Raw genomic sequence first — 15,040 nt, 5'->3', positions numbered from 1 at the left:
TATATCCAGCGTGCCCCTCCATATATTTATGTTAGCCCACGTGTATCGAGCTTGCCCCTCCACATATCCATCCTAGCCGCCCATGTGTCCAGCCTGTCCCCCCCCATATATCCATCCTGGCCTCCATGTGTTCAACCTGCCCCCCCCATATATCCATCCTGGCCTCCATGTGTTCAGCCTGCCCCCTCTACATATCCATCCTGGCCTCCATGTGTCCAGCCTGCCTCCTCATATATCCATCCTTCCCTTACCCCCTGCATATATCCATCCTGACCTCCATGTGTCCATCCTGCCCTCCCATATATCCATCCTGGCCTCCATGTGTCCAGCATGCCCCCCCATACATCCATCCTGACCTCCATGTGTCCAGCCTGCCCCCCCCATATATCCATCCTGGCCTCCATGTGTCCAGCCTGCCCCCCCATATGTCCATCCTGGCCTCCATGTGTCCAGCCTTCCCCCCATATACCCATCCTGCCCACCCCCTTTGCCTGGGTCCAGCCAGGGTCCCCCCTTGTGTGTCCAGCCAGGGCCCCCCCTTGCGTGTCCAGCCAGGGCCCCCTCCTTGTGTGTCCAGCCAGGGCCCCCCCTTGTGTGTCCAGCCAGGGCTCCCCCTTGTGTGTCCAGCCAGGGCCCCCCCTTGTGTGTCCAGCCAAGGCCCCCATCTTGGGTCTCCAGCCGGGCCCCCCCTTGTGTGTCCAGCCAGGGTTCCCCCTTGCGTGTCCAGCCAGGGTTCCCCCTTGTGTATCCAGCAAGAGCTCCTGCCTCGTGTATCCAGTCAGGGCTCCCGCCTCGTGTGTCCAGCTTGGCCCCCCTCGTGTGTCCAGCTTGGCCCCCCTCATGTGTCCAGCTTGGCCCCCCTCGTGTGCCCAGCCAGGGTTCCCCCTTGTGTGTCCAGCTGGGCCCCCCCCTTGTGTGTCCAGCCAGGGTTCCCCCTTGTGTGTCCAGCCAGGGTTCCCCCTTGTGTGTCCAGCCAGGGCCCCCCCTTGTGTGTCCAGTCGGCTCCCCCCTTGTGTGTCCAGCTGGGCCCCCCTTGTGTGTCCATCCAGGGTTCCCCCTTGTGTGTCCAGGCAGGGTCCCCCCTTCTGTGTACAGCAAGGGCCCCCCCTTGTGTGTCCAGTCGGCTCCCCCCTTGTGTGTCCAGCTGGGCCCCCCCTTGTGTGTCCAGCCAGGGTTCCTCCTTGTGTGTCCAGCCAGGGTTCCCCCCTTGTGTGTCCAGCCAGGGTTCCCCCCTTTTGTGTCCAGTTGGCTCCCCCTTGTGTGTCCAACTGGGCCCCCCTTGTGTGTCCAGCTGGGTCCCGCTTGTGTGTCCAGCCAGGACCCCCCCTTTTGTGTCCAGTCGGCTAACCCCTTGTGTGTCCAGTCAGACTACCCCCTTGTGTGTCTGTCCAGCTGGCCCCCCCCTTGTGTGTCCCGCTGGGCTTCCCCTTGTGTGTCCAGCTGGGCCCCCCCTTGTGTGTCCAGCCAGGGGCCCAGACCATTACACACACACACACACCTCTTACCTTCCTGCGCTCCCGTGCGGTGTCCTCCTTCTCCTGAGTTGCGAGCCTCCTTCACAGCAGGCGCATGACGATGACGTCATACGCCGGCCGGCGAAGGGAGACGCGCAGCTTCAGCTGCTTCACAGTGACGTGCGCCGCGGTGGTTCAGGTAATGAACGCCACGTGCGCGCATCCCTGCACACACTGTGCCTGCGCTTTTAAAGGGCCCATGCCCCTTAAAACCGCAGGATTTTTTTTTTGCTCTCTTCTCCCCCCTCTCTTCTGCAGCAGGGGGCGGGGTCCACCGGGAAAATTCCCGGTATCCCGCCAGCCCAGACCGACCCTGCATGTGCATGTGTGCGCATGCCTGCATGTGTGCGCATGTCTTCATACTGTGTGTGTATGTGCATGTCTGCGTACCATGTGTGTGTGCATGTCTGCGTACCATGTGTGCATGTATGTCTGCATACTGTGTGTCTGCGTGTCGGTCTAGTGTGCGTGTGTGCATGTCTGCACATGTGAAGGATGAGGGGACAGCCTGGGCCTTGTGTTGTATACCTATATTTCTCTGTGGTAACTGTGCATCATGAATGGTGGTATGTGTTAAAGGGGCCCACTGAGACTCTTTCGCCCGGGGCCCACGAAAACCTGGAGCCGGCCCTAACTACATGGGTGGCGAACACAGTGGGACAATAAGCATTCCAAGTAGCTAAAGAAACAAGAAAGTTTTATTGGGGGTGGGAGAGGGGGTGTTAATGTGAGGGTAAAGTATAGTCACAGTCAGAAAAGATGGATGAAATATAGACAGGGGGAAACATGGAGGGTGGAAGTGTGAAAAGACTCTCATTCCTCCCTTTCTATATATATTGTTTGTTTGATATATGCTGTTTTTTGTTTTATCTTTTTTTGCCCCTTCCCCTATTATTGTAAAATTTCCTCAATAAAATATAATCTGATGAAGTGTGAAAAGGTGAACCTTATGGTCATGGGGTGGGTGGGGTAGACAGTGTGGAGATAGAAATAGCATTAAGGGGTTCAGTGTGAAAAGTGGGAACAGTATGGAGAGGGGTCAATGTGGGTGGAGTGCAGTGTGGGAAGATAGTATAGATAGGTGACAGCATGAGGCGTACACTGTGGGTGGACAGTGTGAAGAGGTGGCAGCATGGGAAGGCAATGTGGAGATGGAAACAGCATGCCGGGAAACAATGAAGAGGGGGCAGTTTGAAGTAGGGATAATATGGTTCTTATCGTTCATAAGGGAGTATGATTCATCATAATGGAGGACCATCTGATGATTGACACTCATAAGGGAGGACAGACTGGCGGTTGACGATCATAAGGGAGGACGGTCCAGCGGTTGATACCCATAAGACAGGGGTGGGGAACCTCAGGCTCGAGGGTCATTTACGGCCCTCGATGACCTTTTATCCGGCCCGCCGTGTAGATTCCCAGGGACCTCAGTGCCTGGACTGGCAGCTGCATTTTGACGACCGCCGGCCTTTTAATTTCTTCTTGCTCTGTGAGTGTTCACTATTGCATGCTGAGGCATGTGCAATGAAAAATTACGTCCTGACACCAGCGTCAGGACGTACTTTGTGGGTGAAGTTAGCACACAATTTGTACGGCCCCCTAAGGATGCCTTAAATATCCAAATGGCCCTTGGCAGAAAGAAAGTTCCTGGAGCGCAGCAAGGTAAGGAGAAACTTTTTTTTTTACTTTTTTTTTTGTAAAGTCGCACTATGGGGGCAGGATGAAGAGACATGGGGGGCAGAATGGAAACATAGGGCAGAACGGAAAGACATGGGGGCAGGATGGAAACATGGGGGCAGAATGGAGAGAAATTGGGGTCAAAATGGAAACATGGGGCAGAATGGAGAGACATGGGGGCAGGATGAAGACATTGGGGGCAGAATGGAGAGACATGAGGCAGAATGGAGACAAGGGGGCAGGATGAAGACAAATGGAGACATGGGGGCAGGATGGAGACAAATGGAGACATGGGGGCAGGATGAAGACATGAGGGCAGAATGGAGACATTGGGGGCAGGATGAAGACATGGGGCAGAATGTAGACATTGGGGGCAGAATGGAGCCAAATTGAGACATGGGGCAGGATGGAGACATGAGGCAGAATGGACATATTGGGGCAGGATGGAGACATGGGGGGCAGGATGGAGACATTGGGGGGCAGAAAGGAGACATTGGGGGGCAGATTGGAGATATTGGAGGCAGAATGGAGACATTGGGGCAGAATGGAGACATTGGGGGCAGAATGGAGACAAATGGAGACATGGGGACAGGATGAGACAATGAGGGCAGAATGGAGACAAATGGAGACATGGGGGTAGCATAGAGACAAATGGGGCAGGGTGGAGACAATGGGGCAGAATGGAGACAAATGGAGACAAGGGGACAGGATGAAGACAAATGGAGACATGGGGGCAGGATAGAGACAGGGGGCAGGATGAAGACATGAGGGCAGAATGTAGACATTGGGGGCAGAATGGAGCCAAATTGAGACATGGGGCAGGATGGAGACAATGGGTGCAGGATGGAGACATTGGAGGAAGAATGGAGACAATGGGGGCAGAATGGAGACATACGGGCAGGATGGAGACAATGGAGCAGGATGGAGACATTGGGGGCAGGATGGAGATATGGGGCCAGGATGTGGGACATTATTACTGTAGGGGCTAATCATGGAGACAATGGGGACAGGATGGAGACATGAGGGTAGGATGTGGAACATTATCACTGTAGGGGCTAATTAAAGGATATTATTACTGCTGTGATGGATTTTATTTTTGAGGATACTGTTTTCAGTGGGGGGGGGCTGTTACTGTGCAGGGTGGCAATATGTCACTTTTTTTTTTTCATCTGGTGTAGTGTAGAAGTTGGGGAAAAATTGGGAAATGTGCTCTGGAAGCGGTGCTCTAGATAACTGTGTTATTTTATGCAGAGACGAGTCGGGGCTGGAAGAAGTGATGGCGTTCTGCGCTGGTTTAAGGGGAAAAGTGAAGATGAAGGACTTCAACTAGAGACGTCACCGGTGAGTCAGTGTGTTACCTGTACAGAGCTCCTGTGTATAATGGCACTTATGGTAATATTAGTATTGTGGTTTTTTTTTTATTAATGATCAGTATTGTAGTATTCGGTCACTATGTGGTGGTAATATGTGGCCTGGTCATGCTGTGGCGCTATTTGTCCCTTGTATGTGGTATTATTTGGTCACTATGTGGTGGCAATATGTGATCCGGTCATGATGTGGCGGTATTTGTCCCTTGTATGTGGTATTACTCTGTTACTATGTGGTGGTAATATGAGGTCTGGTCATGGTGTGACGGTATTCGTCCCTTGTATGTGAGTTTCTTTTTAATAAAATAATTTTTATTGAAAAACTCCAAATACAAATTTTCCATCTTTCAAATAACATAACTGACATAGTAATTCTATAAAACATGAACAAAGTATCTCAACTTCAGTTCCCTAACCCACCCTAAACCCAAATCCCAAATTCCAGAGAGAACCATTTTCAGAGCAGTTCCAGAATAACGGAGTATAGCATTCGTAGAAGGGGGAAGAAGATAAAAAAGTGACTAACAAAGGGATATCATCGTTAATATTCTATCTCTAATTAGAAAATTTGTGGGCAACCCTGGAGTATCCAACCAAGGACTCCATATCTTTTAGAATTTGCAAATACGTAGAGTTACGTTTATGATAGACTCCTCTTTCCAACCAGATTATATTATTTATCCTTCGTTGTAGCTCTCCCATAGATGGAGGTTGTGTGTCTAACCAGTGAAATGCAAGAAGTTTACGTGCTTGAAATAAGATACGAGAGATACCTATGAATAGGGGCAAGTCGCTTGTATGTGATATTATTGGTCATTTTAAAAAATGTATGTGACACATTCCCTTAAATAAAAATAAATAAAAATATGCCTAAAAGAGTATTGGATATTATAAGAGTTTTTTAATAGGTTAGAGTAGAGTAGAGACCGGCCAGAAAAGTCTACCTTGTCCTGGTGGCGACTTAAAAAATATTTTGGCCAAAGCAAAAGCTGCTGTCTATGTATGTGATATGGAGTTAAATGGGAACTGTTAATGTTTGATTGGTGAGGATGTTGTGCAGAAAGTAGCGTTTTTCCAAGAGGGAGTGGTGGGACTGTACAAGGTTCAAGGGGTGGAGGCGGAGCTGGGGTGGAACCTGGGCGGAGTCTCAAGAGGGCCCAAATATATTGCCAGTATGGGGCGCCAAAATTCCTGGTGGCAGCCCTGGGCACTACAATGTACTAGGCACTACAACGTACTAGGCACTTCAACGGCAGATTTGCAATTTTCACTCAGCAACATCCCCTGCTGCTTGTTTCTGGAAAACATTTGTGGAGTCAAAATCGTCATGATACCTGTAGATAAATTCACAAATGGGTGTAATTTCCAAAATGGGGTCACTTGAGGGGGTATTCTGTTTTTCTGGCACATATGGGTTCTGTACATAGAGTCCGCAAACTATTCTAGTCTATGAGTATGCAAAAAAATTAGATTATTTTTTACAGCTAAATTGCAATTCTGTAACATAGGAAACTAAATGGTCCTGTAAATGATTAATAGCTGCTGCTGTAAAACGGATTGTATACGGATGACAAGTTAGAAAAATTTTGGCCAAGTTTTCTAGATGAATCTCTGAACTTTTTTTTTTAAATGCTTATGTGAACCTACCCTAATGGTATGTGCACATGATAAATATTTGATGCAGACATTTGTGCATCAAAAATGTGTCTCTTGGCAGGAAACACACTGCATAAAGAACACTCATTTTGTGTGCCTTTTTGATGTGTTATTTCCCCAGTCATTAAAGCGCTGAAAGAGTTGACATGCTGCAGATTTGAAACTGCTTCATCGTGTGCATGAGACTCTCATTCCCTTTGTTAGGATAGTAAAATGCTACATACCCTAAGTATCCTAATTGCTGTCTTGAAAAATAATATATCCTAAGTGCTGTCTTTAAAATATGACATGTGTGTGCTGCATCTGTTTGATATGTAAGTGGTATGTGTGCACTGCATGTGCATGATAAGTTAGTGATACAGTAAATATATATGTGTGTGTGTGTGTGTGTGTGTGTATATACAGTTATATGAAAAAGTTTGGGCACCCCTATTAATCTTAAGCTTAATGTTTTATAAAAATTGGTGTTTTTGCAACAGCTATTTCAGTTTGATATATGTAATAACTGTTGGACACAGTAATGTTTCTGCCTTGAAATGAGGTTTATTGTACTAACAGAAAATGTGCAATCTGCATTCAAACAAAATTTGACAGGTGCATAAGTATGGGCACCCTTATCATTTTCTTGTTTTAAATACTCCTACCTACTTTTTACTGACGTACTAAAGCACTTTTTTTTGTTTTGTAACCTCATTGAGCTTTGAACTTCATAGCCAGGTGTATGCAATCATGAGAAAAGCTACTTAAAGTGGCCACTTGCAAGTTGTTCTCCTGTTTGAATCTCCTCTGAAGAGTGGCATCATGGGCTCCTCAAAACAACTGTCAAATGATCTGAAAACAAAGATTATTCAACATAGTTGTTCAGGGGAAGGATACAAAAAGCTGTCTCAGAGATTTAACCTGTCAGTTTCCACTGTGAGGAACATAGTAAGGAAATGGAAGAACACAGGGACAGTTCTTGTTAAGGCCAGAAGTGGCAGGCCAAGAAAAACATCAGAAAGGCAGAGAAGAAAAATGGTGAGATCAGTCAAGGACAATCCTCAGACCACCTCCAGAGAGCTGCAGCATCAACTTGCTGCAGATGGTGTCACTGTGCATCGGTCAACTATACAACGCACTTTGCACAAGGAGAAGCTGTATGGGAGAGTGATGCGAAAGAAGCCGTTTCTGCAAGCACGCCACAAACAGAGTCGGCTGAGGTATGCAAAAGCACATTTGGAGAAGCCAATTTCTTTTTGGAAGAAGGTCCTGTGGACTGATGAAACCAAGATTGAGTTGTTTGGTCATACAAAAAGGTGTTATGCATGGCGGCAAAAAAACACAGCATTCCAAGTAAAACACTTGCTACCCACAGTAAAATTTGGTGGAGGTTCCATCATGCTTTGGGGCTGTGTGGCCAATGCCGGCACTGGGAATCTTGTTAAAGTTGAGGGACGCATGGATTCCACTCAGTATCAGCAGATTCTTGACAATAATGTTCAAGAATCAGTGATAAAGTTGAAGTTACGCAGGGGATGGATCTTTCAGCAAGACAATGATCCAAAACACCGCTGCAAATCTACTCAGGCATTCATGCAGCGGAACAATTACAATGTTCTGGAATGGCCATCCCAGTCCCCAGGCCTGAATATCATTGAACATCTGTGGGATTATTTGAAGAGGGCTGTCCATGCTCGGCGATCATCAAACTTAACTGAACTGTAATTGTTTTGTAAAGAGGAATGGTCAAAAATACCTTCATCCAGGATCCAGGAGCTCATTAAAAGATACAGGAAGTGACTAGAGGCTGTTATTTTTGCAAAAGGAGGATCTACTAAATATTAATGTCACTTTTCTGGTGAGGTGCCCATACTTATGCACCTGTCAAATTTTGTTTGAATGCAGATTGCACATTTTCTGTTAGTACAATAAACCTCATTTCAAGGCAGAAACATTACTGTGTCGAACAGTTATTACATATATCAAACTGAAATAGCTGTTGCAAAAATACCAATTTTTATAAAACAATAAGCTTAAGATTAATAGGGGTACCCAAACTTTTTCATATAACTGTATATATATATATATATATATATATATATATATATATATATATTGTGATATAGTCACTGGTGATATATGTGAGGGGAGATATGTTTCACTGTGGCTACTAGCTTCAGTGAACTAAACCTACAAATTTCCTACAGCATATTATTTTTATTTTATTTTATATTTTAAAAGGGAGTGTTTTTTTGTGAATGACATTGAGATGGGTGGGAAGTCATTCACCATATCTCCACCTCAGGGTGTGGCTGGGCAAGTTAAATGCTCAGTCACTGTTTTTTTTTTCTCTGTTGTGAGTTTAGAGAAGGAAGTCTCCAGGCTGTGTGGAACTTCAGCTCAGGAGGAGCTGAAGTGTGCTGCAACTTAAGCGGGCGAATCCAACAGACATATGGACTGTGCTATCGTTTATCTTTTGTTTTACTGTTATGACAGCAAGGCTGTGTTTATTTTGTGGAACCTGCAGTGTATTATGCAGTTGTAAATAAATCTGCAGATGAAAACGTTCCTATGTCTACTTCTGGAAGCAGCTGAGTGAGTCGACTTACCATTAAATATATATACACTGCTCAAGAAAATAAAGGGAACACTTAAACAACATAATATAACTCAATATAAATCAAACTTCTGTGAAATCAAACTGTCCACCTAGGAAGCAACACTGATTGACAATCAATTTCACATGCTGTTGTGCAAATGGAATAGACAATAGATGGAAATTATTGGCAATTATCAAGACACACTCAATAAAGGAGTATTTCTGCAGGTGGGGACCACAGACCACATCTCAGTACGAATGCTTTCTGGCTGATGTTTTGGTGAATTTTGAATGTTGGTTGTGCTTTCACACTCGTGGTAGCATGAGACAGACTCTACAACCCACAGAAGTTGCTCAGGTAGTGCAGCTCATCCAAGATGGCACATCAATGCGAGCTGTGGTAAGGAGGTTTGCTGTGTCTGTCAGCGTAGTGTCCAGAGGCTGTAGGCGCTACCAGGAGACAGGCCAGTACACCAGGAGACGTGGAGGGGGCCGTAGGAGGGCAACAACCCAGCAACAGGATCGCTATCTCCGCGTTTGCGCAAGGAGGAACAGAAGGAGCACTGCCAGAGCCCTGCAAAATGACCTCCAGCAGGACACAAATGTGCATGTGTCTGCACAAACGGTTAGAAACCGACTCCATAAGGGTGGTATGAGGGCCCGACGTCCACAGATGGGGGTTGTGCTCACAGCCCAACACCGTGCAGGACGCTTGGCATTTGCCACAGAACACCTGGATTGGTAAAGTCACCACTGACGCCCTGTGCTCTTCACAGATGAAAGCAGGTTCACACTGAGCACATGTGACAGACGTGACAGAGTCTGGAGACGCCGTGGAGAGCGATCTGCTGCCTGCAACATCCTTCAGCATGACCGGTTTGGCAGTGGGTGAATAATAGTGTGGGGTGGCATTTCTTTGGAGGGCCGCACAGCCCACCATGTGCTCGCCAGAGGTAGCCTGACTGCCATTAGGTACCGAGGTGAGATCCTCAGACCCCTTGTGAGACCATATGCTGGTGCTCCTGGGTTCCTCCTAATGCAGGACAATGCCAGACCTCATGTGGCTGGAGTGTGTCAGCAGTTCCTGCAAGATGAAGGCATTGAAGCTATGGACTGGCCCGCCCATTCCCCAGACCTGAATCCTATTGAGCACATCTGGGACATCATGTCTCGCTCCATCCACCAACGTCACGTTGCACCACAGACTGTCCAGGAGTTGGCGGATGTTTTAGTCCAGGTCTGGGAGGAGATCCCACAGGAGACCATCCGCAACCTCATCAGGAGCATGCCCAGGCATTGTAGGGAGGTCATACAGGCACATGGAGGCCACACATGGATCAGCCTGTAGTGTGTTTTTCCACTTTGATTTTGGGGGTGACTCCAAATCCAGGCCTCCATTGGTTAATAAATTTGATTTCCATTGATGATTTTTGTGTGATTTTGTTGTCAGCACATTCAACTTTGTACAGAACAAAGTATTCAATAAGAATATTTCATTCATTCAGATCTAGGATGTGTTATTTGTGTGTTCCCTTTATTTTTTTGAGCAGTGTAAATTGTGACAGTGTCACTGGTTTTATATGTGAGGGGAGGTATGTGTCACTCAGGATGCTCTCCTGTGTGAACTAAGACCTAGTTTATTTCTGCCAGCATGTTATATGCTGGTGGGTTTACTCTATTAAAGGGTGTGCGGTTTTATGGAATGGCATCCTCTCAGGGTGTGGCTGAGCAATGTGTAAAAGCTCAGTCCCTTTTTTTTTTCTCTGGAGTGTGGTCTGGAGAGTGAAGTCTCCAGACAGTGTTGTGGAAGCTGCAGAGCTTTTCACAAGGACTTTGCCTGTGCAGATTGTGCTACTGAGAGCAAGCGGAACCCGCTCACCTATGGACTGAGCTATATTTTGTTTTGTTTTCCCGTTTAACCCAAAGGGGTCTTGTTTATTTCTCCTGTGGAACCCTGCATGAGTTTATGCCATAATAAGCCAGCAGTTTGGTAACCTGAGAACGTGTGCCTGAGTCTGCCTCCGGGAGAGCCGAGCGAGTCGTCTTGCCACAATATATATATATATATATATATATATATATATATATATATATATATATATATATACACAGTACAGACCAAAAGTTTGGACACACCATCTCATTTAAAGATTTTTCTGTATTTTCTTGACTATGAAAATTGTACATTCACACTGAAGGCATCAAAACTATGAACTAACATGTGGAATTATATACTTAACGAAAAAGTGTGAAACAACTGAAAATATGTCTTATATTCTAGGTTCTTCAAGGTAGCCACTTTTTGCTTTGATGACTGCTTTGCACACTCTTGGCATTCTCTTGATGAGCTTCAAGAGGTAGTCACCGGAAATGGTCTTCCAACAATCTTGAAGGAGTTCTCAGAGATGCTTAGCACTTGTTGGCCCTTTTGCCTTCACTCTGGGGTCCAGCTCACCCCAAACCATCTCGATTGGGTTCAGGTCTGGTGACATCTGGCATAGCACCCCATCACTCTCCTCCTTGGTCAAATAGCCCTTACACAGCCTGGAGGTGTGTTTGGGGTCATTGTCCTGTTGAAAAATAAATGATTGTCCAACTAAACGCAAACCGGAAGGAATAGCACGCCGCTGCAAGATGCTGTGGTAGCCATGCTGGTTCAGTATGCCTTCAATTTTGAATAAATCCCCAACAGTGTCACCAGCAAAGCACCCCCACACCATCACACCTCCTCCTCCATGCTTCACGGTGGGAACCAGGCATGTAGTGTCCATCCGTTCACCTTTTCTGTGTCGCACAAAGACACGGTGGTTGGAACCAAAGATCTCAAATTCGGACTCATCTGACCAAAGCACAGATTTCCACTGGTCTAATGTCCATTCCTTGTGTTCTTTAGCCCAAACAAGTCTCTTCTGTTTGTTGCCTGTCCTTAGCAGTGGTTTCCTAGCAGCTATTTTACAATGAAGGCCTGCTGCACAAAGTCTCCTCTTAACAGTTGTTATAGAGATGTGTTTGCTGCTAGAACTCTATGTGGCATTGACCTGGTCTCTAATCTGAGCTGCTGTTAACCTGCAATTTCTGAGGCTGGTGACTCGGATAAACTTATCCTCAGAAGCAGAGGTGACTCTTGGTCTTCCTTTCCTGGGGCGGTCCTCATGTGAGCCAGTTTCTTTGTAGCGCTTGATGGTTTTTGCAACTGCACTTGGGGACACTTTCAAAGTTTTCCCAATTTTTCGGACTGACTGACCTTCATTTCTTAAAGTAATGATGGCCACTCGTTTTTCTTTACTTAGCTGCTTTTTTCTTGCCATAATACAAATTCTAACAGTCTATTCAGTAGGACTATCAGCTGTGTATCCACCTGACTTCTGCACAACACAACTGATGGTCCCAACCCAATTTATAAGGCAAGAAATCCCACTTATTAAACCTGACAGGGCACACCTGTGAAGTGAAAACCATTTCCGGTGACTACCTCTTGAAGCTCATCAAGAGCATGCCAAGAGTGTGCAAAGCAGCCATCAAAGCAAAAGGTGGCTACTTTGAAGAACCTAGAATATAAGACATATTTTCAGTTGTTTCACACTTTTTTTGTTAAGTATATAATTCCACATGTGTTAATTCACAGTTTTGATGCCTTCAGTGTGAGTGTACAATTTCCATAGTCAAGAAAATACAGAAAAATCTTTAAATGAGAAGGTGTGTCCAAACTTTTCGTCTGTACTGTATATATATATATATATATATATATATATATATATATATATATATACACTACCGTTCTAAAGTTTGGGGTCATTTAGAAATTTCATTACTTTTGAAAGAAAAGCACATTTTTTTTCAATGAAGCTAACATTAAATGAATCAGAAATACACTCTATACATTGTTAATGTGGTAAATGACTATTCTAGCTGCAAACGACTTGTTTTTATTGCAATATCTACATAGGTATATAGAGGCCCATTTTCAACAACCACCACTCCAGTGTTTTAATGGTACATTGTGTTTGCTACAGTAACTGTGTAAGAAGGCTAATGAATGTTTAGAAAACCCTAGAAAACCCTTGCACAAGTATGTTAGCCCAGCTGAAAGCGGTTTGGCTGATTTGAGAAGCTATAAAATTGACCTTCCTTTGAGCTAGTTGAGAATCTGGAGCATTACATTTTTTTGTTCTATGAAACTCTCAAAATGGCCAGAAAAAGAGAACTTTCATGTGAAACTCGACTGTCTATTCTTGTTCTTAGAAATTAAGGCTATTCCATGCGAGAAATTGCCAAGAAACTGAAGTTTTCCTACAATGGTGTGTACTACTCCCTTCAGAGGAGAGCACAAACAGGCTCTAACCAGAGTAGAAAGAGAAGTGGGAGGCCGCGCTGCACAACTGAGCAACAAGACAAGTACATTAGAGTCTCTAGTTTGAGAAATCGACGCCTCACAGCTCCTCAACTGGCAGCTTCATTAAATAGTACACGCAAAATGCCAGTGTCATCGTCTACAGTGAAGAGGTGACTCTGGGATGCTGGCCTTCAGGGAAAAGTGGCAAAGAAAAAGCCATATCTGAGACTGGCTAATAAAAGGAAAAGATTAATATGGGCAAAAGAACACAGACATTGGACAGAGGAAGATTGGAAAAAAGTTTTATGGACAGACAAATCAAAGTTTGAGGTGTTTGGATCACACAGAAGAACATTTGTGAGATGCAGAACAACTGAAAAGATGCTGTAAGAGTGTCTGGCGCCATCTGTCAAGCATGGTGGAGGTAACGTGATGGTCTGGGGTTGCTTTGGTGCTGGTAAAGTGGGAGATTTGCACAAGGTAAATGGGATTTTGAATAAGGAAGTCTATCACTCCATTTTGCAACGTAATGCCATACCCTGTGGACAGTGCTTGATTGGAGCCAATTTCATCCTACAACAGGACAATGACCCAAAGCACACCTCCAAATTATGCATGAACTATTTAGGGAAGAAGCAGGCAGCTGGTATTCTATCTGTAATGGAGTGGCCAGCGCAGTCACCAGATCTCAACCCCATTGAGCTGTTGTGGGAACAGCTTGACGGTATGGTACGCAAAAAGTGCCCATCAAGCCAATCCAACTTGTGGGAGGGGCTTCAGGAAGCATGGGGTGAAATTTCTCAAGATTACCTCAGCAAATTAACAGCTAGAATGCTAAAGGTCTGCAATGCTGTAATTGCAGCAAAGGGAGCATTCTTTAACGAAAGCAAAGTTTGAAGGAGAAAATTATTCTTTCTAATAAAAATCATTATTTCTAACCTTGTCAATGTCTGGAATATATTTTCTAATCATTTTGCAACTCATTTGATAAATGAAAGTATGAGTTTTCATGGAAAACACAAAATTGTCTGGGTGACCTTAAACTTTTGAACGGTAGTGTATATGTGTACAGTGCAGCTCATCGTTATTGGCACACCTTCATTGTTTTCATAGACTATACAATATTGCAGAAATGAATTGAAATGTACCACAGTTATATCCTCAGGATTTTTTAACTAGTGGTCCAAAGTAATACAACAATAAAACATTGTTTTGAACCTCCATGTTGCAATTTCAAAGAAGAAATAGAATAAACAGCATGTGGAGCAATAAAGGCACCCCTAATTAATGCTTGGTTGCACACCCTTTGGCCTCCAATCATTTCTTGTAGCCATCTATATGCTTCTTGCACTTCTCAGGTGGAATTTTCTCCCACTCCTTTACAGTTTGTTCAAGCTCTTGAATGTTTGCAGGGTTCTTTTTCCCAATGGTAGATTTCAGCTCACCCCAAAAATTTTCAGTGGGATTGAGGTCAGGACTCATTACTGGACATTTTAAAATTGCTGGACCATTTTTTCTTTTTCAGCCATTCCTCTGTACTTTTGGATGTGTGTTTAGGGTCATTGTCTTGCTGGAGGACCAATGATCTGCAACTTAAATCAAGTTTTCTTACACTGGGTAGGACATTTCGCTCTAAAATCTCTTGATAGTTCTCTGATTTCATGATTCCTGTGATATGGTTAAGGCCTCCAGTACCAGATGCAGCAAAGCAGCCCCACAGCATTATGGAACCTCCATCATGCTTAACTGCTAGTAAGGTGCTCTTTTCCTTATAAGCTTCATTGCGCCGTCTGTAAAGAAACTGTTGTTGCTTTGCATTGCCAAAAAGCTCTATTTTTGTTTCATCTGTCGACAGAAAAATTTCACAGAAGGATTGTGGTTTGTCAAGGTATGTCACCTATAGTAGTACATTTAG

This window comes from Phyllobates terribilis, unplaced genomic scaffold (assembly GCF_046119375.1).
Source record: "Phyllobates terribilis strain yellow unplaced genomic scaffold, ASM4611937v1 Scaffold_1__5_contigs__length_1240528914, whole genome shotgun sequence".
NCBI classification, from domain to species: Eukaryota; Metazoa; Chordata; class Amphibia; order Anura; family Dendrobatidae; genus Phyllobates; species Phyllobates terribilis.
Note: the sequence above shows the minus strand (reverse complement) of the source record.